Source organism: Gopherus evgoodei, chromosome 12 (genome assembly GCF_007399415.2).
Source record: "Gopherus evgoodei ecotype Sinaloan lineage chromosome 12, rGopEvg1_v1.p, whole genome shotgun sequence".
In the NCBI taxonomy this organism is placed as follows: domain Eukaryota; kingdom Metazoa; phylum Chordata; order Testudines; family Testudinidae; genus Gopherus; species Gopherus evgoodei.
In genome coordinates, this window is record NC_044333.1 from 31,235,768 (window position 1) to 31,260,726 (window position 24,959).

General features: G+C 38.5%; 1 protein-coding gene across 8 annotated transcripts in view; it reads left to right on the forward strand.

The window, feature by feature from the left end:
* The window catches only part of WWOX (WW domain containing oxidoreductase), a 672,980-nt gene that overhangs the window by 45,025 nt on the left and 602,996 nt on the right, over positions 1-24,959 (forward strand). The window lies entirely within an intron of this gene.

Here is a 24,959-nt window from a genome sequence, read left to right on the forward strand (position 1 = left end):
GAGCTCTTGACTGGAGATTTTCTGTTAGCAGTGTCCATTTGGCCTATACAACCTCGTGATGTGCTTAGAGGGTACATAGGACTATGCAGGTAAACTGCCTTCCATTCCTTCTTTAATGCCTGGGCCTGAGATAGAGTTCTAGTGTGTCCACTTCATGCATGCCTCAGCATGTTTTGTAGTTGTTGTTGTTTTAAATTGTTTAGTGTTTCTAGTTAGTATTATTGTTAGTCTAGAATTAGTTAGATAGTTGTGAGAAGTTTGTCATCTCTTCCTTTTTTCTCTCCCATTTTTCTGGGGAGCTTATTTGGCCTGGCTGGACATGGCTCACTCACTGGTTTTCAAACACTGTCTTTCATGTCGGGAGGTTATCTCAATCAGCGACAGTCACTCTAAGTGTATCCATTGCTTGAGAGAGTCCCATATCTCCCAAAAGAGTAACTTTTGCCTGGCTTTAAAATCTAGAGCTCAGAAGAATCAGGAGACCAAATTGAAGCTGCTGCTGATGAAGTGCTCTCTTCAACCTGTTTCTGAGTTCAGTCAGGAGACCCTCACATACATCTGTCTTCAGACAGATCCAGTGCCCTCTTTGACTTTAGCTAAAGTCTAGCCTAAGAAGGGGAATATCTTGGAGGACTAGGGAAGACTCCTAAGAAGAGGAGCTCAGTCTCCCAGCATAAGGAGTGAGCTCCCAAGAATTCCAATCTTGTGCTAGGTCTATAATATCCGTGGCCTTGGCTTCTCAACTTGGTACCATGGAGGCAAAAGTCTCTTCCTCTGGTACTGACGGAGCAGGGAGATCCCAAAACACTTTAGAAAAACACTGCACCAGCGGGGCCCTAGTACCATCTGCTTCCAAATTGGCGCAGTCTATTTCAGACTTACCAATGGTGCCTTCTTAGTCGGCTCCATTGGTACTGACGAAATCAAAGCACACACTTTTGGACCTGGCACCTACACACTCCAAACCAATGATACCACCTAACTCAGCTGCTGTGTTGGTACAGACCACTAGTACTGCAAGCATTCGGTTACTTTAGAGACTTGTCAGTGTTAGATGAGCTGGAGTCTCCACTGCTTATGGGTACTGAACAACTCTCAGTACTGAGACCCCAGTCTCTGATTTACCAGTGTTTCACAGTACCGCAGGATTCTCCACCTGTTTCTACTGGGGCCCCTCCATCAGAGAACATTGAGGAGGATGAAAGAGACGTTCAGTCACTCTCCTCCTTATCCCCTCCACATAATTACAGAAACACGTACTTTGACAAAGACCTTCAACCACATCAGGGATTGTGGGGTTGGTCATGGGTATCTCCCTCTCTCCCGTATGGACCTCCCCAATTGCTATACTGTCGTTCTTGGATGGTATATCAACAGCAATTTGCCAGACCTCTGGATCCACTGCACCAGGAAATGATGCTCACACGGTCTCCTACCAACTTCAGGAGACCTTTTGAGGAAAAGAAGGCTAGGGGGTGGACGAAGAGGCTACCCTCAAACTCTTATTTTGTCTTCATCTCTGGGCCAAGCAGTCATGCCTCCACCACTATACATGTCCGGTAATTGTAATCAATTCCAGGACCTTATGAAGAGGGTGGTGGACACCCTCCACATACCTTTTGAGGAGGGTACATCACAATTTCTTGGATGTTTTGCGGTTGGCAACACCCACTTAGATTGCACTGCCCATTAATTAAGTGCTCCTGAATCCAGCAAAAACTGTGTGGTACACTCCTGTTCCCATCCTGCCAACTTGTAAATGGGCAAATAAGGAATATTATGCCCCCCCCCCCCAGAGACTTAGAATTTTTGTTTTCCTATCCCTACCAATTCCCTGGTGGTGGACAGCATTTTTCCAGGTCTATTCCTTTTATGACAAGGACTAGAAAAGGTTAGACTGTTTTGGATGGAAGGCCTAACTCTTTTGCAACCCTCAGTTTGTGATCTGATATTGATCAGGTGATTGTGGACAAGTATGACTACTGAATTACAACAAGTTTGCATCTTTTATGCTCCCGTTGGAGATATTCAATAGAGAACACTTCCAGGCCAATATTAAGGAGGGTCAGTTTTTAGCCAGAACCTCTCTCCAGGTGTCCTTGGATGTTGCAAAAATGGACAATATTTGACAAACTTTAAAGACAAGAACGAGAGATGAGAATGTGTCAAGGAACTATATGGTGAAGATATTCCTGAAAAGCTCAACTAGAGATGTATCAGGTAAACCTGCCAATAATGGATGAAGGAATCATGGCAGCAATAAAAAGACCATGAAGGAAAAAGCACTATGTTGTGATGGAATACTGGCTGAATTGTTTAAAAGCGTAGGCAATGAAAGTTTGTAAGCCCTGTCAGAGGAATGAAGAATATGTTTGAGACAGCAGAATTGCCAAAAGACGTTACAACCTCTCTGTATATCCAAATCCTCAAAAAGAACAACTCTATGGATTGTAAAGACTATAGAACAATCAGTCTAATATCGCATGCCTCTAAGATACTATTGTAAGCTGAATACAAAGAAAAATTGATAAGGAAATAAGCAAACAACAGTATGTTTTAAAAGGTGGAAAGGGCACACTAAATGCCATTATGAACTTGAAGCTCATATTAGAAAGATCAATCGAAATGGGGAAAACAGTATACTTGTTAAGTATCTCTTTTTATTTGGGAAGTCATTCTACGCATACAAGTTACTCAATATATTAAGGTCTGTAGGGACTGATGGATACAAACTGAGTAATAAAACAATTTATACTGGAATCGAAAGGTGATTATAATGGGAAACTAAAATGAAAATCTAGTAGGGATCAAGAGATGAGTTAGGTTTGTATAATATCATTGACTTTATTCAGCACTTGTATCAAGTTTAGATGAAATTAAGTAGAAGAAGGTATTAAGATGAATGGAACATTGAATAATATTTGCTATGCAAATACCACGGCACTGTTGGCTGATTCAGAAGAAAGTCTGTGCAGTTAGTGGAAATTGTCATATACATATATAAAGAATATTGTCTATGTAAGGTCGTATGTGGACAAGTGAAAACTATGGTGGCATGCAAGGATCCTAGAAAGACATGCAAGATGATAGTGCATAACATAGTCATGCAGCAACTGAGACGTTATTGCTACTTAGGAAGCATCAATACAGAAGATGGAAGATCAGATATTGAAGTCAGCACCAGAATAGCAAAAGTGAAAGAGACATTCTGGAAGAATAAACACCTGAGGAGAAGGGACATAAATCTGAAGACTAAATTCCAACTCTTAAAACCTTGCATTTGGTCTGTGTTAAATTACAGCTGTGAAACATGGGCATTCAAACAATCAATAATAAAGAAACTACAATTCTTCTGAAATTATGATGTTATAGAAGAAATTGAAAAATATCGTTGATAGAGACGTGATGAAAAAGTATTGGAGATTATTGGAACTCAGCGAATGCTAGTCGGAAATCTTATGAAAAGAAAGATTTGATTTGTAGGGCACATTTTAAGGGCTTCAACAGGTGATGCATGTTTATGGGCACTGGAAGTGAAAATTGATGGATGATGTGTTATGCTGGATGAATCAAAAGGACTATTCATCCAGAAGAGATTAGTGGAGGGTCATACAGAATGTGCTACTGTGATTGCAAACCTCCTGTAATGGAGATGCCACATAAGAAGAATCATTATTTCTGGAGCCCAGTTTCTTGAAGAAGGTATTTTGGATTAAAGCCTTATCTCTCTTGGGCCTGTGAGTTCCAAATACTGTATTTTAAGGTTTGTTTTTTCCATAGTTCCTAACTGAAATGGAAGCTGCCTGTTTTCTTTGTTGCAATACCACCAGTGGAATATCTAAAGGGCCCATAGAAGACTGTGTTTGTGTTACTTTTAAATTTGGCTTTAGATTATCTTCCAACATAGCTGGATTTTTGAGTAGACCCTCATTTGAATTGATTTTAGTCTCTCTCTAAATGTCCATAAGTAAATGTAATTAAATTGTTTCAACAGAAGAGTGAAATGACATGAAATAATGGTGAGTGCCTCTTACATATAATCTGCTTTGCACATTTAGTTTAAAAAGTACTTTTCCAGAAGTTATCAAAATTCAATGAAAGCAAAAAATTGTTTTTAGTACTTTGTTCAGACAAGAGTACCAGACTACTTGTGTAAGTACCTATATTACCTCGCTGAAAGTTAATGAATTGGTAATTGAATGAAGATTACTGTCTTGGTTCAAATTACTTAAAAAAACACTACAGTTATTTACTAACAGTTCTCAAATTCTAATTGTTCAGAATACAATCTCATCTGTAAACTCAGTAGCTGGAGAACCTTCAATGCATCTTTGTAATGGCTTTGTTGTTGTTTATTGGGAGGCACTAATTAACTTTGACTATTGCACTAATATTGTGGCATTTTGACAGTCCCTCAGATTTATGACTCTGGGAAAATAAACAAATGAAATGCAGGTGCTGGAGCAGAAAGAATAAGTTATTACTGAACTTTAATTACTTGGAGTGTGTAACCAGGAGAGAATTAGCTGGTGAATTACAAGGTGCTTAAAATTTACATAAAATTGTAAGCAATCTTGAGCAGAATTGTGGGGGAAGAGACAACACAGTTATTGTAAATAAAAGGGAGAAATACATTTGTAATACTTATGCATGTTAGATTAATACTAATATTACAATATTGATACTGATATTTATTTTGTAATACATTTTTATATACATTTTTCTTATATGGGAGTGTGGAAGCTTGTTAACCTGAACATTCCACTTTTCTGAACAAAATGTCTTGTTAAAGAAAACATTACTTAATGTTGTTCAGTGGAATTCCCCCTACAGGGCAGGAAATACTGTACCGTGCTGGAAAGGAAAGCTTTTAAGTGGCCATGACCTTTGACTTTGTAGTTTTAGGGTAAGCTATATGATCAAGTGGACTTGGTTCACTTCAGCTGAACTTGAGAATGTAGAACTATATTTGGAAATATACCACCTTAAGGTGTAATCCTACATAGTTTAGCACACATAAGTAACTTTACTCTTGAGAGTAGCCCCATTGAAGTCAGTGGTGCTATCAACGTGAGTAAATTTACTCATATGAATAATGCTTTGCTGGACTGAGTCATTAATCTGCATTGTACAAATGTAAATTCTGCATTCCCTAACTTCTCCCATGAAGTGGATAAAACAGCTTTTAAAAAATTCATATTATTAATGGAAATCTGTTATTTCTCTGTGAAATTGTCTATGAATATTTTCAATAATTAATTTTATCTGATTTTTTTTGTTGGAAATACTGCATGTGTGATAATTTTAGAAATGTATACTACTGCTTATAATACCCATATAAAAGTCACACATGTACAATTATAGCAACAAACTTAGTGTGTTTAAAAGAATAGCAAATCTGTTACAAGTGTTTGTGTCCTATCTAAGGTTTTAGAAAAATGTTTGAGAAATAGTGTGATTAAAGATTTATATCACACAACTCAGTCAACCTGTGGAACTCATAGTCAGAGGATGCTGTAAAGGCCAAAACTATAACTGAATTAAAAAAAAGAAATAGATAAATTCATGGAGGATAGGTTCATCAATAGCTATTAGCCAAGATGGTCAGGGGCACAACCCCATGCTCTCAGTGTCCATACACCTCTGACTTCCAGATGCTGGGACTGGACGACAGGGGATGGATCACTAAATAATTGCCCTGTTCTCTTCATTCCCTCTGATGCATCTGGTATCATCCACTGTCAGAAGACAGGATTCTGGGCTAGATGGACCATTTATCTGACGTAGTATGGCCATTCTTATGTTCTTTTAATATGAATGCATAACTGGGCGGAGTTAAGGTTGCACGTTCTTCCTTAAGGTTCACGTTCCTTACTTTGAGTACTTCCCTTTGCAGCTTTTACATTCTGTTAAAGTAGCGCCAAATACTAAGAGATACTGAGCACTTACCACTTCTAATGAACCTGAGAAGTATTTTGCTTATTTTAAAGTAATCAGGAATGTTCCAACTACCCAGAACATGATTAAAGAAACAAATATTTTTGTTTAAAGTTTTGATTCTCTTGTATTATGTATTATATATCTAAACATTTTGTGGGAAAAATATAATTCTTGTTTAAAAATATGTGAAGACCTATTATAATATAGAATTAAAAAAAGTCATTATGAAGTACAGTATGCTTAAATGAACTTATGAGAAAAACCTGAGTAATGCCCTTGACCTGGTGCGTTTGAGTTATGAGATCATCGTCAATAGTGCCATAAAATGTAGGTTCCATTAGTATCAGTAGAGTGTTATCTTTTTTTGTTGGTGTTAGCTTTGTTACTACAAAAGAATCAGTTATTGTTACACAAAAATCAATTTTAGATTATCTCTTTTCAGTGAATGTTGCAATTTAGACATAAAAGTAAGCTTTTTTTTAAAAAAAAAAAAGCCATGTGGACTGAAAAAAACTTAAAGGACTTGAGGATAATACTAACAATATCCAGGAAAACACGGTTTGTCAGATCAGCAGTTGCATAGTTGCATGCACTGTAAATTAAAAAAACCACAGGGATGACTTGGCTGATTGAAGATGTAGAAAACCACAAATTTTCTGCTATTTATATCCAAAATGTTATTTTGTGGAGACTGTTAGGATATAGATATTCAGGCCTGTCTGCAAAGGCTTATACTTTAAGAATTTAGGTGTATTTTTAACACTTAGCTAGTTATAGAGGTATAAAAGAAAGAATTAAAAAATTACTGTCTGTCTGTGTAATGACCTTTTTTTTACTGTGACAGTTTGAGGCCTAGTGTTTTAGCTAAGCAGCAGAGGCCAGTCATAAACTTGGAAATGTATGGTTACATTCTTACATTTCAAACTAGTTACATTGAAATAAGGTGCTGTTGGCTGTTAGGAATACAATCCTGTTCTGATACTCCTATCACTTTCAGAGAAAGGGAAGAGCCTAAAGGATGTAAAAGGAAACTTAGTTTGATAGCATTTTGTCTGGCAAGAACTTATTTATTAATAGCTGGGATGCAAAATCCTTATTTTTGTATTGTTCTTTTACTGTAGTCTTCACTTTCCTATTGTTTGTCTGTATAATCTTTCTTTGGTTCTGTAATTGTTTTTGTTTGCTGTATAATTAATTTTGTTGGGTGTAAACCAATGAAGGTGATGGGATCTAATTGGTTAAATAACCATGTTACAAAATATTAGGATTGGTTAGTTAAATTTCAGTAAAATGATTGGTTATGGTATAGCTAAGCAAAACTGAAGTTTTACTATATAGTCTGCAGTCAATTAGGAAGTAAGGGGGGGATGGGAACAGGGGATGAGGATGGGGATGGGGGAATTGGGATTATGTTTTGCTAAAGGGGGAAATGGGAACAGGGGATGGGAACAGAAACAGGGACACTGACAAGGCTCTGTGGTGTCAAAGCTAGGAAGGGGGACACTAAAGAAGGAAACTGAAATTACGCTTGCTGGCAGTTTACCCCAATAAACGTTAAATTGTTTGTGCCTTTGGACTTGGAGTATTGTTGCTCTCTGTTCATGCAAAAAGGACCAGGGAAGTGAAAGGGTGAAGGAATAAGCCCCCTAACATCTTGGTGCCGTTGACTCGGATGCTTCGCATCGGATAGGTGAGTGGCAACCTGTAAGTCCCCCTCCCCAACAGTCGGCGCAGCTGCTTGGAGGGGGTATAGTGAACTCTTATAATGATAGTTGCGGGTTCTGGCAAGCCAGGGTAAAGGATTTTTTGGATAAATGGATAAGGAAGAACCAGGGCCCATACCAGGTGCAGGGGTCAGCCTGGGATGAGATTAAAAAGGAAATGGAGGAAGTGTTAGGGGACCCAGAGGGATGGGGGGTGGCTGAGGAGCCCACCCTCCTTTGGTATATGGGGTAGTGAAAGAAGGTCCCTGCCCATTGGGACTGAATGTCTTCCAGGGAAAGGAAGCACTTCAGTCCACTTGTGAAAGGTTTGAAGTAATGGCTGCATTACGGGAAGCTGCTAGTAATCTTTCAAGTTTGATGCTGTTTCAGCAGGGGTTGCTGCAGTGTTGTAAATTAGTTAGGGTGGTTAAAGACAATTTGGCACAACAGGGTTTAAAGTCAGAAGCAGAGTTAACAGACCACCTTTAGAGACAGGAGCTGGACCAGGGAAGTGAAAGGGTAAAGGAATAAGCCCCCTAATAGAGTTTGATACCAGCTCTGCAATGATCATACTTGAAAACTTGTCAGCTACATTAGGTAACTGCATAGCATTTAATGTTGTATTTGCGGTATTTTACTTACTTCCTATAGTATAGTGAAGGTTACATACTACTGCAAATACAGAAATAATTGCCTTATTTATATACCTAAAGGAACAACTTTTCAAATGTGGCCATTGTAGCTTTTCTTTTTTAAAAAACCATAAGATGGAAAAAACAAAACAAACAAACTAAAAAAACCCCGAACCCCAAAATTCACACAAATGTGAGGGGATAGTAGTGGAGTATGTCGGTACGGACTGAGATATAAAGGAATCAAACCAAAGAGAGACATGTGTTGCTTTACAGTAGATGTCTTGAAAATGGAAGTTGCGCATGCATGATAAAGCTCAATATCAGTTTAAAACTGAGTTTGATAATTTCTTACTCAGAAGAAAGGAAATTGGAATTTTAGAGCTATAATTAATTTTAATCATAAATTGTCAAACAAATTTCGCCTTGAGTAGTGGAAAGGCCCTAAAGCAGCCAGGAAAGAATATCAATACTCTGCAAAGGAGGAATGATTGTTCCAATTCGCAGCTTAATTGACTTTAAGGCTTAATGAAAAACACTACAGTGCTGTTAGTACACATAGTTGCTCTGATGAACATTGAAATCTGTGCTCCAGAAAGAGGAGTTAGGGAGCTTTTTATATTGTAGTATTGATGCATTTTTCTAACTGAGTATAAGCATAACAGTTGGACAGAGCTACATAGCTCCAGATGTTAACTATATTCTCAAGAAAATTCTTCAAAATGTGGATGAATAAAATATCATACAGCTTTTTGCATTGAGAAACGTACATGTATATATTCCTATCAGATTTCAGTCTTTTAACTCAATATTAAAAATAAATTGAACATATATTTTTCTTAACAAAAAGTCTAAAGAAACATTTCTTTTATAGTTTTTTCAATATTAAGACGACAGTTACTTCAAATAAAGATTAAATTATGGGCAAACTTAAATTTCTGTTACATGGAGATGATTACAAGGTGTAGATGTAACAAGAGTAGAGAAAACATCTAACTCAGAACAGCAAGATAAGTTTGACACTTGCCTCCACTCTTTTCTCAAAGTATTGTCCACCTGAGGGTAACTCCTATAAAGAATGACTGATTGATAGACACTTGCTGATTAAATTATTGTGATTGAAATTAAAACCTGATCTTTCAGGTTTGGATCTCCAACTGTTACCTAACAGAAATATAGGAAGACAGGAAGCAAGCTGTATGCCCATGCTTTGTGTATGTGTCCCATTTGAGAGGAATGCAAGCAGCACTTTTCATGCAATCTATACTTTAGCCTAGTTTTTCAAGGAGAAGAGACTATTCTGCCAGTTAGCCTCAGATGTTGATTTTTGGTTCTGTGTATTGAATATGTTCATAGAAAAGAATGTTACCTCTATCAAGCAAAAACTCTTGTGTAGCCTTCAGCATCTTGACCCCTGTGGATGTTAATCTTGATCTAGAAGATAAAACTCTTGCTACCCATTATGTGCTAAGTCACTGAGCTTCTGTTTTTCCTCAAGAATGCCACAAAACCTATATAGTTATTTTCTTCACCATAGTCCCATGTATAGGATGCCTTATTAGGAACAATCCACTAAAAATGCTCTGAGTCCACTGACATGCTCAAAGGAGAAAGGGCTCCTTGCGGTTGATTAGCCGTGAGCTATAGAGGTCAGTAATAAAAAGTCCTAAAGGATATGAAATAGACTGCTTCTGAAAGCACAGGTAGGAATCAGTAACTGTTGGGTTCCACAAAATGGCACTGAATGGCACTTCTGTTATGTATCTTCTGGTAAACTTTATAATGAATAAACACTCTCAAAAAGTAAAATGTTCAAAAAACAGGTATAGGTATTTCAGGATACTTTACTGCAGAGTAAACTCAGTGTGGGGAAGGCATGTTTCTTCAGTGTTCTAAATCTGGTAAACAAGCTGAAGACTGCAGATAAAGATAGGGAAAAGGGATAGGATAACTAACAGGACATAAGCTTTTTACTTTTTAAAGGCCTGATCCTACTCTCCTTTAAGTTAAAATCCTTCAGTTGATTTTAATGTGAGTTAGTTGAGAACTGATGTTACTAATGCAGTTCTGGCTGAGGTTGGTAGTAATCAAATATCATAACCATCTGAGAGCAGGCTGTGAGCTGTGTGAAATGAACTGATCCTCAGTCCAGTTCCTAGTAGCATCTATATTAGTATGTGGTCTCTATCACTGACCTTTCCAGTGTTGAGGGACACAGAGGGTGTGGTGGTTGGGGCCGCTAGTAAAGCCATTTTCCAAGTACAGCTTGTAAATAACTTGTTATACTGTGATACCCAAGACTTTGAATAGCACTGAAATGTGTCTGCAGCTCTAAGAAAAAATAAGGCTCAAATGTACTGGAACACAGCCTACTAATGGAGGAGCAAATTAGCTGCAGCTTTTGAACACCTGAAGTAATTGATAGGCTATAGGATTCTAAATTGTATTATGTTTTTGGTAATATATATATTGATAATGCAGCTACCCATGCTGATATTTCTCAGCCTGTCAGAGCAACTCGTCTTGATAGATTTCTGCAGTGGTAACATCTCTGCATTCTTCTTGTCAGGAACACACCTTTTTAACAGCAACAAATTTAGTAACTGACAATAGCAAGAGGGTTTTTTTTTGTAATGATTTGCAAGAAATTTATATGTAAAAGTAAATGGATGAATTAAAAACATTAAACAGCTTCACCAGCATCCACATGGATGAATTGTTGAGATCTATTTTTTCTTGCACTATAAACATATGGCATGAATTTGCTGCTCTCATTACAGATGCTGAGAGAAGGGAAAGACAAATATTTAGATTACATTCATGTTTTACAGTAAAAACACTATTCAGTTTGTTTATACAGTTCCACTGTTACAGTTTTTATGGTTGGTAATGAAACCACTGTAAAACAGTCTGAATTGTATAGCAGATGTGCTAAGGCCCTTGCATTTAGAAAGATGCCCAACATTGAATAGTGGATATCATTTATACAGAATCAATCTACTGACTACAGCTGAACTATTTCAGACCTTTGTCTACATGTACAGTTAGCCTTGTACCATTATTGTAGTAAAAATGTAGTTTTATTATCCAAATACATTGATATTTTACAAGAATAACATTTATGAACTATAAAGCAGACTTCTAGTCACTATGGGTGGGTGCAGGAGGCTTTAAAGGATTTGGTAGGCATTTTCCAGTCATTTAAGGCCTCATATGGCTTCTATTTTCATTAAACATTATGGATGCATTCCAAATGTTTAATTAATATAACATCTTACTGTTTATTCACTTGAATTTCTTGCCACAGTTCTGAGAACTTGGAAGTGTTTTGATTCTTTTTCAGTTGATAAAGAACTGTAATTCCAAAGAATGTGTATGCTAAATACATGAATTAGTAAAAACAAAAATATTTCTTAAAAGTTAATCACTGTTTTTATGTATTTGAAAGTATCAGTAGAAAATATCTAGTCAGCTACCTTTCCACCAATGCCCTTTTTATACAATCTACCTACAGCCAATAATATATATTTTTGATTTAAGATTTCTGCAGCTCCCATTGGCCTGGAGCAGCGAACTGTGACTAGTGGGAGCTGCGATCGGCCAAACTTGCAGATCCAGCAGATAAACAAACCTACACAAGCGGCGGCCCCAGTTTGAGAGCCACTGTTCTAGATGCTACAAGCACTTACTGCCAATGTAGTGTTTCCTATCACGACTGACTTCAGTTGCACTGTTCATGGTAGCAAGCACTGCGCTTAGTGTTAAATGTTATCAGTACTTGGCCCTTATTCGGTGAACAAAAGGTTAGGAGAAGAAATGTAATTAAAGAAATGGGATCTGCATTTTTTAGTTTAGTTTCTTGTAGTTTCAAAGCTTTTTGTCAAAACTTATCAGAGATCGCTGCAGAAATGGTTTAGCAGTGGCTGGCAAGCTGAAAGAAGACCATTAAAGGGACTTTGAAGAATTTGAAGTGGCTTGGTGCACTTGCATAAGAAATAAGATTCAAAATGGCTGGTGAAGTGAGTCGTTGAAGCAGAGAGCCCTTCATAAGGTCAGAAGATTTGGGTTGCGGAAGATAAAAAAGAAGGGGAAGCACAGGGAAGAACACCGAAGCTGAGGATGAGAAGTGTCCTGTGGAAAGAAACAAAAAGTGTGTTGGAAGGGTTTTAGCAGAGAGGAAGAATGATCAAAATGGTGGCAAAGGAAAATAGTTGTGAGTGGGGTAGGTTGACTGGATTAGTAAAAGGGGCAGAAATGATGGGTAGGGAGATTCGACTGGGGTGGTTGCAACAGTCCTTGTGGAAGAAATGAGGGTCTGATGGTCTCACAACTGTAGGGGCTGCTAGTTCTGAACCAAATGTATCCCAGCACCAAGTGTACTCTAAGTAGTCTCATGAAAAGAAGGGTGAGTTCTTGGCATATCTGCCTTATGCCTACTTCATCCATGCTTGACCTCAGGGAAATATAAGTGAAAGAAAGCAGGGGGTTCATTCTGAAAGGATTTTATGAGCACTCCTTTCCAAAATGTCCAAGAGAGCCAATCTACAGCATCCTGTCAGTTTGAATTTCACAAAGCCCTGCTGACTTACGAATGCACCAGCCTGTTTTGTGTCCTGATGGAGGCATTATCTAGTCAGGATCAGAAAGTGTTATTTCCCTGAAAGGGTCAGCATCCCTCTTAATTGTGAAGGGGTATCCAACAATTTTGTTCCACCTGGTGTCTTTCTGCCAAGGTCAGCAAAAATATCCCATTGCATTCTGGGCTTTTCATATGCAGTGCACAGAAGGAAGTTAGTAGAGTGACAAAAGGAGATTCACCTTGGTAACATCTTAACCAAGGGATAGTCCAGAATAGTAAATTCTGCCTTAGTCTCCTGCTGTAATTTTGGATTTCTAGGTTACTCTGCGCTGTATGTCAACATCTAACTGCTCTAGTCATAATCTCATTGCCAGCTAATGAAAACAAAAGTGCTGTCACCTGTCTATGAAGTTAATGTTGTATTTAATTAGTGTAAAATACAACTTTTCATATAATAGTGTAATATAAATTTTTAACCTGCTATCATCATGTACATTGGAACCAAATCATCTGAAGTTGTCTTCCCACTCATCTACCATCTCAGTGCACATCTCAAAAATGTCTGAAATGTGATTTTAAGAAATATCTTCAGTGCCTCTCTTCCATGTTTTATACACATTACATTTGCAGGAGTGGGATATTTGGTTCATGATTTTAGTAAAACACTGTTCTTCTTGACACAATTTCAGTGTTCTTCATTACAAAAACAAACAACCCACCTTCAGCATCCAGGAAATTGGCAAAACATAACATTAGAGAATATTGCCAGCAAATCACTGAGCCATGACTAGTTTTCACCAAGCTTTCAAAAAATACGTGCCTAAAGCTGGGCTTCTGAATTCATGTTTAGGCTCCCGAGTAAATTGATTGGCACTTTTTTGAAAAAATCAGGCCATCGGTGCTTCAGTTAAAACTAATGGGAGCTGCTGGCTGTTCTGCACTTTGGAGAATCAGGCCTAACTTTAGACATCTGCTTTTAAATCTTGGCCCGTCTGTATTCACATAGCCTCACTGACAAATATGTGTAGATAAGCTTCATATTGATGTTTTAGAGATCCACAGAATACAGCAGAATCCTATTTATCTGAATCTTTCTTTCCATAAACTCCTATTGTCTAATTACTCTTCCCACAGTGTACATTGTTGGTACGGAAAACCTCTCTGTTTGTATATACTCCATGTCATGTATTCTTTTCACATAAATAGAATTCTACTCTCATTACACTTGTAGAACTAAGTTTTGAAAATAAGTTAAACTGGCTTGATTGTAAATTTTTAATCATCCCCACAATTACTCTGATTGTGATGTGTGCTTGTAATATATTCCATTAATGAAAAAGGCAAGCTAAGCTTATGGTAAATACACTACTAAGTGTTTATAGTACATTTTATATTTTACATGATTCCCTTTATAATTCTGCTTATCTTTTCATTCTAATTCCCTAAAGGACATATAAAAGAACCCCTAAAGAGAGTAATTACTGCTCTACTCCTTAACCAAGGCTCCTTTTGCAAAAAGAAATCTGAGCTGCTTTTTAAAGAAGGGAGTTTTAAATAAAAATGCAAATAAGCTGCTTTGTAACCACATTAATTACCCACCTAGCCTCCTATTACCATGTTTGTATTGTTTGCAAACACTATTTACAGTCGTCGTGTGGAAATTAACATTACTGGTCCTGAGGAAAGATTGTTGTTGGTGGGTTGTGCTTTGGAACCAATTAGAGTGAATCTTGTCTCCATTGAGACTCATGGGGAATAGCATAGTCTTGCAATGTCAAATAATAACATTAACTTAGACTACACAGGCATAGTGCTGTAATTATATTACTGGCCCTGTTTTGCTTCTGCATTGAATTTCTCTGTCTGCATTTTAAAACCAGCAGGCTGCAGAGTTTGTTGCTAATGATTTAATACTGTGATAACTTTTGACGAAAGTTGTGGTGAAATCCAGTGGGTCGCTTTATCACCAAACTGATTTTTTGTGTTCTTTTATAAAACTCTGCCAAAACTAGCATCTATGAAGATTAAATAGGTTTTCATATAATTAATTCCCAAACTGACAAATTTGCTGGCTTATTTCATATTGTGAGTGAATAGGATGGAATGTGTGACAGGGTACCAATAAAGCAGTATATTCACACAGTGAAAATAAACTGTTCGCTGTCCTTTGCACACTTATGCTAACAAACATTTTGGGTTTTTGGTTTAATGCCGACAGTCCCCAGTCACTGGCAAGCAGGATCAAAGCAGGGATCTGTGACGCTCAATGCATGAGCCTCTACTGCATGAGCTAAAAGCCAACTGGCTGTTAACTAAGGCTGTAGAGCAGACTCATTTTAACTCTCTCTCTCTGTCTCTAAGTGGTCTAAGTGGCCACTAGATGGAACAGAACAGCACACCCAGGAGGTGTGTGGGTTACATTAGCAAAATATAATTGTGAGCTGGAAACTGCAAAACAAACTTTTTGATAAAGTATCTTTTAGGCTGTCTCTCCTTTTTTTCCCTTTTCCCTTTCCATTTTTTAATGGATATGTCATGGACCTTGAATCATTTTAACATCAAAAAAATTAATTTGAAAAAAAGAAAACGATGCAAGTGGTGACTCTCTTCTATGTTTTAGGAGTTAGAAGTCGGGCAATGGACAAATCCCACAGGGTTCATGCAAATGGGTCATACAAAGTAGACCCTACAGGATTTGAGACCTAAAAGATTTCCTCTTCTCTTTAGACTTTTATTCAGACCCACCAATGTGGTAGAAAAGCCCCTCCAGATAGCCAATAAACTTTTCTGATAGTGGATCTTGTTCTACTTGTCTTTAAAATACCATTGTGTCCATCTCTGTATACACCATTGTGTACATCTGGTGCTATTAAAAACAGTATGGCTGTCTTTTAAAAATGAAAAAATCCTACGTAATGTTTTTCTCCTCCAGTGACTTCTGTATCAGTTCTGCTCTAATCACAAGAGTTTAAATACTCCTCCACAACTGACAGAAACACTGTACCATGCTGGAGCAATATTTCAGCACTGAAAGAGGAAAGAGTGTGACCTATGCCTAATGAATCACCAGCATTACTTCTTATAGCACCCTGGGCTTGATTTGGGGCACTCATCCAACAACTAACGGACTTCCTGATCTTCGTCAGCTTGTAATCTAAGATCGAAGCTCCAGGTTGTATGGTGGCTGACCAGCGTAAACATACATGACCTAAAATGCCCAGAGGAACGCTATTCAAGAAGGAGGCATAACCAAAATATAAACAGTGGTATAAATGTTACACAAAATGTCTGCCTAGTGGGCATTGTTAGCTTTGTCAGTCTCTCTAAGCTATTTCTATTATTGTGGAGTTGAAGCACTGTGTAACTTCACTAAGTTTGTAATCAGTTTGCCATCATTTTATCTCCTCTCTCCACCACGGGAAGTACTACAGTATTTTACATGCTCAGACCTTTTAAGAGCCTGTCACCTTTGTCTCCATTCTCTCATTTCACAATCTCTACTGTTAGCTGAAAGGAATGCTTCTCCTTACTTGATAAACTTTTGTTGGCAGCACGTGGTAGGACTGTCATTTGGTAAGTGTTTATGCAGTACGTAGCACAGTGAGGCCCAACTTGGTTGTGGGTTTTAGGCTGAAATATTGATTAATGATAATTAATGGTAGCCTCTCCTTAATAATAGCTTCTCACTTAATTCAATGTGTTAAGGCAGGGGTAGTAAGTTATTTTTCGTCAAGATCCAAATGTCTTGGGCAAGGTCCAGACTCCAGCAAAAATAACAGTAATGATAAGTAAATTGAACAGACCCCAAAATCTTTTTAAAGTGTCTGGCGGGGCCAGATTTGGCCTACGGTCCACCTATTGACTACCCCCTTGGTTTAGGTGTTTTGGCATGCAGAATGGTTTCTTTATGGTACTTAGTGATATTATCATGACAGAATGCACGTGTTGCTCTGTAAGTCCACTGCACAAGTGGCTGTAAGGAAAAGGTGTATCTGAGTGGTGTATTATGTTCTTCTGCATAGTGCCACATTATTTTAGTTAGGATCTGATCCAAAGCCCACTGAAATTGATCAGTGTCCTTCCTTTTACTTCAATGGGCTTTGGATCAGGCCCTAGATCTGTTAAGCATGTAGAAAGATTTGTCCTTAAGGGGCCAGATTTTTAGTATATAGCTGCACATACATGCATATGCTTAACTTGGATGTCCAAGTAAGGTATGCACCGATCCCATCTTGCGCATGTACAAACCTCCATGCATTCATGCAAGTCTGGCACTTGCAAAATAATGTGTGCACTTTTGCATGCTTGTTTTGGAAAATCTGGCATTGTTATTAGGTCTGGCTTTATATGAGCTGCGTTGAGGGGGATTGTCCAATGTATAACTGTCCATTCATTATGAAATGAGGTAATTGAAAAATCTTTATGCTGCTCCTGCTCTTTTCTGTTTTTTTGTGCTGGAGGGAAGCACTTTGTGTATATGCATTTCTGATTGAATTATTGGGGAAAACATTATTTCTGAATGCAATTCATGTTAAAAATTCATTCTCATTTTACTTGTGACATGCCAGGTGAGCATTCTGAACCAGAATGGATTGCTTATAATGCTAACCTTACAATTAAAAGGTGAACATTTACTTTGGTGTTTTCTAAATGGCGACTCTTGTTCCTTCAGCAATACTTTATTTGAAGAGGGAAAGCTAGATTGAAAATGCAATCCAAATGTTGCAATCTTTGCACTAAGCCTCTATTAATTTAGTCCTGGTAAAGATTCTCAGTGCATAATTTTGCAGGAGCAGCTTTATTACTCAATATATAACTTTATAAAGAGATGGTAAAAATAAGTTATAGTATGCTGAGCTTGTTCATAGTTTTTCTTTTCCTTATTTCATTTGAGATCACTGAGATACAGGATAAACTTTAAAATTAAACTTCGATCATTACATCAAAATATTAAGTTCCTGGAATAGAAGGATTGCCTTGTGGTTAAGGGATTGAGACTTGAGTTTATCTCCCAGCTCTGCCACAGGCTTCCTGTTTGACATTGGGCAAGTCACTTAATTTCTTTGTGCCTAGGTTCCAACACGTATAAAATGAGGATGATAATACTCCTATATAAGTCCCCTCCCCACCTTTGTTTGTCAGGTCTATTTAAATTGTATTTTAGGAGAAGATGTGCCACTAGACTGCGGGGTGCGGTGAGCAGTCTTGTTTGCCGCATCTGTGGGAAGGTTTGCTTCACATTAGAAAAGTTATTTGAGGAAATAGTCAGATTTTTTTTTCTTTCTCTGTATCATAGTGGGACTTCTCTAGCCACCCAGGATATGGCTTGACACCAGAAGAGCAGATGACTCCACATGAGCAATATTGTGTTCCAGCAGCTCCCCATTCAGACTTGACTTTGGTATTCACATTAGGTAAAATTCACAGAGTGATGAGGGTCAGCACAAGAAGCTGAACCCCTTTATCTACAAGCTTGTTTTTTAGAGGATTTAATTGGAACAAAGTGAATGGTATAGTATTGTACGGCATGGAGTGAATTCCACTCAATGACTTTTTAGAGTGTGTTCAGTGCAGAGTTAACTCTGATTAGCACTTGGGTCTGGGTCCCTAGTTTCACCTAGCCTGGGTATGAGCAGTAGCACTACAAAGCAACCGTCACATTACTGGGTCCTCAGTGGTGCTGCACTCACCTGTGTATGTCATTAGGACTTCTGGAGGCACATCCTATGGTTCTTTGTGTTGCTAAGATTGTTTCCCAGTTAATTATGGGAGAATTTTTGTCTTTCCTGGGCACACAGAGGAATTTGTGGAAAGGAATTGGAGGACTGTCAATACTTGGGTATGGTAACCTGTGTCCTCACTGCAAAATGGGTGGATTATCACCCCATGTGAAAGCAACACCTGGATGTTAGTCTATACAGCAGGATGGGTGAATTAGCCTAGTCTGAAAACACCACTAAACTTGGATCAGAAGTATGGTGTGTGGATGGGAGGGAGATGAGGTGCAGCACCTGAGTAGGAGCCTGGGGCCATGTCTACACTACAGGCACTATAGTGGCATAGCTATGGTGCAGGTAGCTATGCCAGGATAACCTCACAGGAATCCAGCATACAGCAATGGTTTTTTCCATCTCTGTAGGAACTCCCCTCCCTGACTGATGGCAGCTAGATCAATGGAAGTATTTTTCCATCAATCTAGACCAGATTACGTCTGGCGCCCAGGGCTGTGGATTTTTCATCCCTCTGAGCACTCTAGGTATGTCGATCTAAGTTTCAACTGTAGAACAGGGCTGGGTTACTTCTGCAGCAGGGACATCCTCTTAGGCCGTGTCTACACTAGAAGCACTTTGGCAGCATAGTTATATCAGTAAAGCACTCCTATGGGGTGCAGTTTATATCAACAAACCCACTTTTGCCAGTTTAGCTTCTTTCAGTCCCCTCTGAGCGAAAAAAAGCAATATCAGTTTAAGCATAGTTTTGCCAGTATAAATGTAGCTACACTAGGGTTTTTTGGTGGCACTGCTGTGTTGGACAAAGATCATACCTCCTTCACCCCCTTGACCGACATAGTTATACCAGCAAAAGTCTGTGGAGTAAACCTGGCTTATAGCCTTCTGCACTCCCTGAGTGCCATGTCATGGTCCCATTGAAATCTATGGTAAAGCTGTCATTGACTTTAATGGGAACAGCATTTGGCCCTTTAAAAAGGTGTCAAGTATTGTTTATTTTGATAAGTGCTGTCAGGCAGAGTCACATAATAGTAAGTGCTTAGAGGTCCCACCTCTATTGTGCTAGGCACTATACAAACAAAGATGGTCTCTGCCCCTAAGAGCTTGTAATCTTAGGCCAGGAATAAGGTATACTAGCAAAAGTGCAAGTTTGCTGTTATGAGATCCATCCTCACTAGGAGAGCTTTGCCAGGATAGTATACCCGTTTAGCCCAGCCTAAACTCTGTATATGCACAATTCTTGTTTGCTCAAAATTGTACAGTTTATTCTGTAGGTTGCTTGCTACCAAAAGAAAAAAAAATTTACCTGTGATGGAATTTCCACCATGCCGGGGACCAGCACAAAGCCTACACAAAACAGTTGAACCCTCAAAATAGAACATCAGTGAAATTTAATTGAAGCATAGGCCTCATGGTGCCCCTCTGCGCAGGGGATGCATTTCACCTCTAAAGCATGGCGGATGGGGAACTGATTTAATCTGAGGTTTTTGTCTCACGTAATGATTCTAAAAGGTGACCTGTCACCCATCAGCACATTCCCTTGTTAATGGGCTCATGTAATGGCCTCAGTTATATATTCTAATATGTACTTTAAATGTTAAAAAATACATTTATTGAAAGTTATATTCACGGTTATTGCAGTTAGTAAAATGAAAGGCAACCTCACAAAATTGATGTTAAAAATGATACAATATTTGATTTTATTTTCAGGAGCTGCTTTTAATTTTGTCATATTTAATATGTTATGGTTGCAAACAAAGGCATAAATATATGCATTCATTTCTAATTAATTTGTGTAATTACATTTTATAATCTAGGTGTTTGCAAAGCAGAACATGGTACACCTCATTTACTGTGTGTTATAGCTAGTAAAAAAATAGAATGAAATAAATCTTGAAACTAACTTTAATTGTAAATATAGCTTAGTTGTAAATTATATCTGTATTTATTTTTAATTTTGCAGTGTTGCAGATTTAGAGAACATACCAATTAGTGTAGTTATTCGAAGTAATGACAAGTTAATTACTATACGGGCTCAGTGCTGTTTCTCTCACAATTAAAAACACAACACTGACTTAAGATTTTTAAAAAGTACAGCTAGAAATAAAAACAGATAAGAAATTGGATGATGATAATAAACACTTACTATAGGTAACATATCAGCTCAAATTTTAATGGACTCTATGTATCGTTCAAAATCATAACATAAATATATGAACTGATTTAGTAAGAAGGAAAAAACACCTAACTAAAAAGACCTAAGTAAAAACTCATTTGTAATGAAACCTTTATAAATCTGGATACAAATGCAGTGATTTTATAGTGAATGTCCATATTTTATTGTACATTAGTATATCACTTGGAAAAAGGCAATTTTGCTAGTTTTATCTGAAACTGATTACTATACATCAACTGCTGCTTAGGTTTATTCAGTGGACCCCTCTTACTTTCCGACATATCTCATGCTGATTGTTAGACATCCATGTCAGTACTGCTTCTTTTGTACCTAAGGCAATAAACATATTCATAAAAATAAACACTTAAAGAGTAAAAATGCCTCTGGTCCAAAGCAGAATGTTTTCCTTTCTGATGAACTGTAGTGAATCCTACCATTCTGAAAGTGTATAGTATACCAATGAGAAATGGACTTATTCACAGTGTTTCCTTGTACACTCATAGTGCAAGAGTTATTAATACTTTGCTTCTAAGATGTCTCACTCTAGAATAACTTTTAAATGCAGTATTTCATTTCTTTAGGTGAAACTAAACTGTTTTTGCTTGTGAAATTGCCTGTATAACTTAGAATGAATAACTGCACAAATATGTCTACAACTGTATTTGGGAAAAATGTTCTGGATAGCATTTACAGTGATATGTGTAGTCTTCAGTCCACAGCTGTGATCCTTACAATATATTCAACCAAAGGTTCTCCCTTTGGATCTTCTATTTGGAGCCCCTTTGACTATTTGGAGTCCCATTCAAATGATATAAATGAGTGTGGAGTTACAGGCACAGGGAACTATACTAGTGAATCCAGATGCAGGATTGAGGCTTATAAGTTACTTGTCTTGCACTCATAAACAGGCAGTAGAATGGTATTTTTTTTTTTCTATTCTTTCTGAAAAATGGCCAAGAAAAAAAAAAAAAAAAAAAAAAAGACATTTTCAGAAACAGCAGCAGATGCTGCTGAAAGAGAGGGCTGAAAGAGAGGGGGAGTATTCTTGAGGGAGGTTTTGAGGGGAAACCCCGCCCCACAATATTAGTGATGTTGAGAAAAATGACACCTAAGCTGTAAAGACCAAGACATTCCGGTTCATCTATTTTGTCATGTTATGACAGAAATCATTACAAGTTGATAGATTTATTTATAAAGACTTGCTTCAGTATTCAAAGTACATCTATTCCGGCATTCCTTATCTCAAGCGGGGCCATGGATCAAGATGAAAGAAAAATTAAATTGTATATTGAAGAGCTGTTAATTGAACTGCATTGCATTTAGCAAGGGAGCATCAGCTTCAGGCAGTCAGTACTACAGAGAATTTTGAATGTACTGCATCACTAGATTGTCAGTTTGTATTGGAGAATGCAAACAGACTGCTTGGTGATAAAGCCCTGGAAACTTTTAAGTTGTTAAGGGGAGGAAATGTTATTTTGCTGTGATATGTTGTGACAAAGTTTGTGGTGGAACTAACTGCTGCATATTTATACTTGGTGTTAACGAGTACTTGCTCTTTTGTTGCTAAATCCTATTTAAGTATCCATTCTAGGATTCTGTACAGATTCTAATGTTTTTTAATGTCTTGATAAATTTCTCTGTACCCAAAATTCTGAAGCATTCCAGAATGGGCACAAATGTTACTACATCATTTGAAGGGTGTTGAATGTCTCATTTAAAAATATTAGTTCACTTTAGATTTAATTCTAAAAAGTAGCATATCAAAAAGTTTAGAAAAATGTTATCTACTTTTCCTACGGCCGTGTTAATTTCCTTTTGTAGTACATTTATAGTTAAAGATTTTTTTTTTAACAGCTGAATTATTTAAACATGTCTTTTGGGATAAAGTGATCTGTTTGGTGTTAAGTATGAAACATTTTTTTAATTTCATTTTCTTCACTGATAAAACTGAAATAACTGGGAGGCATTTCTAAAACCAGAACAGATTTAGGACTACAGTGTTAGATTAAAGATATGGTATGCTAAAACATAGCTGATTCTGGCTGCCACCCTTTAGAATAAAAGGCATCTTGTTTATGGTGGTCATCTTAAACATTTAGTCCACTCCTAAAATAACCACCTTGGGCTTGAATCTATTAAAAAAGATCACTCATTAATTTGAAAACTGTGTATTTTTTTCTTTTGGAAATGTATATGAATTTAGTGCTTGTCAAAAGGTACCAGAAAAACAGCCCCTGGAGATTTTTGGCCCTCTACGTATCTCTAGTATCGATGGGCTCCAGACAGAAAGCAATGAACTGTAAGCTTCCACATAGCAAAGGCCTTCCCAATAATGCCTTAACCGAGAATTAGAAGAACTATATATAGGAGCTGAAGGATAATTTAGTATCTGTCCACATTCAAATCTAGACCTCTCTGCTGAGACTGATAACTAAAGGCTTGTCTGCATGCTGGGGTAATGTGTTCTACAGAGATGTGATTTAATTTGTCGATTTAGACCTTGCTGGTGTGCACTAAAGGTTCTTTAACATAGCGCTGTTTGAAGAATACTGCATTAAAGTGCATCAACAGCAGTGGTGCAAGTGGAATCCATTTCTTACCAGTACAGGGGGTGGGAATGCCACGGGGACCATGTGACCCTCCACATGACTCCTCCTCAGCCTGAAGCCCCCATGGTCTCCCCTTCTCCTCCCCATGATCCACACCCTTTACCCAGAGAGGGTGGGGTGCTCTGTCCTCCTCCCGCTGTGCTGGAGACTTCGTAACTGCAGCGGCAAAAGGAGCAGAGCGTGGAGCCGCTGGGCAGCCCCACCCCTGCAACTTCTCTACCACCCCAGCAATTTCAAGCAGGGTCTCCTCTGGCAGTACAGCAGCCAGCCCCGCTGGGGAGGCAGGGCTGGGGGTGGTACAAGAGTTGCACTGGAGGAGCTGCTGGTGTGGGGCCTTCGGGTGGCCCTACATTCTGCTGCCTTTCCCTGCTGCAGTTCCTGGGAAACCGCAGCGGGGAAAGGAGCAGAACACCGGCAGCTCCTCTGGTGGCTGTACCACCCCAGCCCTGTCTTGTGAAGGGGGTGCTGCTATACAGACGGAGCCGGAAGAGACGCAGCTCCCTGGAAGGACGGGGAAGGGCGGTTGGGGGGTTCTGCTCTTTTCCTGCTGGGAGGGGCAGTGGGGAAAGGAGCAGAATGCCAGCAGCTCCTCTGGCAGCTGGACTGCCCCAGCCCTGCCCCTTGGTCATCTAGTGGTGAACCAGAGAACAAGATAGAATGAGTTAAACCTTATTTGCATATTTTGACTCATCCTCCCAGTGTGAAAATTTTGGTTAAGATTTAAGTTTTGGTTATGGGGGTAATGAAACATTCTCATGGTTGTATGACAAAAGAGCAACAGAACTGTTCTTAATATGCCACGAGAGAGGAGTCACCATAACCAAAACTTTAATCTTGAATGATTGGTAAGTAGGACTGGACGCAAGCCTTGGTGGAAATGGGCTCCTACTTTGTGGTGAGGATTAAATCCTTGGTGGCAAACACTCTGCTCAAAGGTCCTTTAGGTCCTATATGCCTTTTAACTCCCTCCAAAGTGTAAAGACAGAGCTGAGTGAACTCTAGTAAGGACCTTGGTCTGGCATTGTAGAGATGGTGACCAGATGCTCCTATCTAGAGGAGTAATCACTACAGCTGGACTTATGAGCCAGAGGGACCTGAGGGCATCACTGTTAGAGGCAACAGAACAGTGAGAGAGGCTATGGATTAAGGGATGGCATAGAGGCAGTATCATGGTGAGAGACCATGCAGTTGTGATGGTGCAGAGTCAACATGGTGACTAGAAGTGACGCAGACGTGGTGACAAGGTATCTTCCCAAGGAAAACAAGCAACAATAAGCCCTTCAGGCTGGAGATGGACTTGCCTAAGTGCATTCCTGGCCTCTGGTACTTCACTAGCCACTGACAACAAACAGTGAGTGGGGTGCAGCAGAGGGGAAGGGCAAAGTGTCTGGCGGGTTTGAGGCCAAGGACTACTGTAAAGATGGCATGGAGGTGGATGCTTTACTTATTATTCATATGAAAGTATCACTGATTGTTTTGTTTACCCAAATGAATACTATGTTCCTTTCCCCTCTTGTTGTTTCCTTGTTTTATATATAGACTCAGTATTGCCTCTTAAGGGTGCCCAGGGAAGGTCTCTAGTTCTTTCCAA